Source organism: Colobus angolensis, unplaced genomic scaffold (assembly GCF_000951035.1).
Source record: "Colobus angolensis palliatus isolate OR3802 unplaced genomic scaffold, Cang.pa_1.0 Scaffold22, whole genome shotgun sequence".
Lineage (NCBI taxonomy): Eukaryota > Metazoa > Chordata > Mammalia > Primates > Cercopithecidae > Colobus > Colobus angolensis.
Genome location: NW_012115377.1, coordinates 3,377,550 through 3,379,052, shown reverse-complemented (window position 1 = coordinate 3,379,052; position 1,503 = coordinate 3,377,550).

The window sequence follows — 1,503 nt, the reverse complement described above, 5'->3', positions numbered from 1 at the left end:
TGGTCTCAATCTCCTGACCTCATGATCCGCCTGTCTCGGCCTCCCAAAGTGCTGGGATTGCAGGCTTGAGCCACCGCGCCTGGCCAACACTTGCTTTTTTAAAGAGCAGTTTTAGGTTCACAGCAAAATTGACAGGAAAATAAAGAGATTTCCCATATACCCCATACCTCCACACATGCACAGCCTCCCTCTTTATCACCATCGCCCACCAGAGTTGTACATATGTTACAACTGATGAAATCTGCATTAACACAGCATTCTCACCCAAAGTCCATAGTTTACTTGAGAGCTCACTCTTGGTGTTGTACATTCTATGGTTTGGACAAATATATAATGACATGTGTCCACCATTATAGTGCCATACAGAATAGTTCCACTGTCCTAAAAGTCCTCTGTGCTCTGCCTACTCATCCCTCTCTCTGATCCCTGGCAACCACTGATCTTTTCATTGTCTCCATAGTTTTGCCTTTTCCAAAATGTTGTTTAATTAGAATCATACAGTATGTAGCATTTTCAGACTCACTTCTTTCACTTCATAGTATGTGTTTAAGTTTCTTCCATGTCTTTTCATGGCTTGATAACTCCTTTCTTTTTTTGAAAAAATTTCAGTTTTGAGGAAATATTGCTTTTGTTCATTTTCTCCATTGTTTGTGGAGTTTCTAATTTCATTAAGTTTGTTCTTTATTGTTTTTTCTTCTTCTTCTTCTTCTTTTTTTTTTTCTGAGATAGAGCCTCACTCTGTCACCCAGGTTGGAGTGCAGAGGCATGATCTCGGCTTACCTTGAGCTCTGCCTCCTGGGTTCACGCTGTTAAGTTTTCTAAATATTTGACATTTTTCTAGCCTTCTTACTGATCTCTAATTTACTCCATTGTGGTCAAAGTGCATACATGCTCTGTTTAATTATGGTATTTTGAAATGTATTGAGGCTTATTTTATGGCTCAGAACATGACCCATCATAGTGAATATTCCATGTGCATTTGAAAATAATGTGCAGGTTTTGAATGCAGTGTTCTCTAAATGTCAATTACATCAATGTGGTTGATAATATAATTCAGATATTCTGTATCCTTAGTAATATTTTTGCTTAGTTCTTCTGATTTTGATTCAGTAATCAAAATGACTGAATGAAGGATGTTTAAAATCTCCAACTATGATTTTTTCTCCCCCTTTAGTTTTGTTAATTTTTACTTTATGTATTTTGGAGCTGTATTACTAGGTACATACACATCTGTAATCAATATGTCATCCTGATAAATTGACCATCTTATCATGATGAAATTTTATCTGCAGTAATATTTTTTGTCTTGTCAATGTCTCTAGTATTGCTAGTAATATTTCTCATCTCAGAGTCTGTTTTGTCTGATTATTATAGCCACTCCAGCTTTCTTTTTTTCTTTTTTTTTTTTTGAGACAGAGTCTCGCTCTGTTGCCCAGGCTGGAGTGCAGTGGCCGGATCTCAGCTCACTGCAAGGGATCCTCTTGCCTCAGCCTCCCAAGGGGC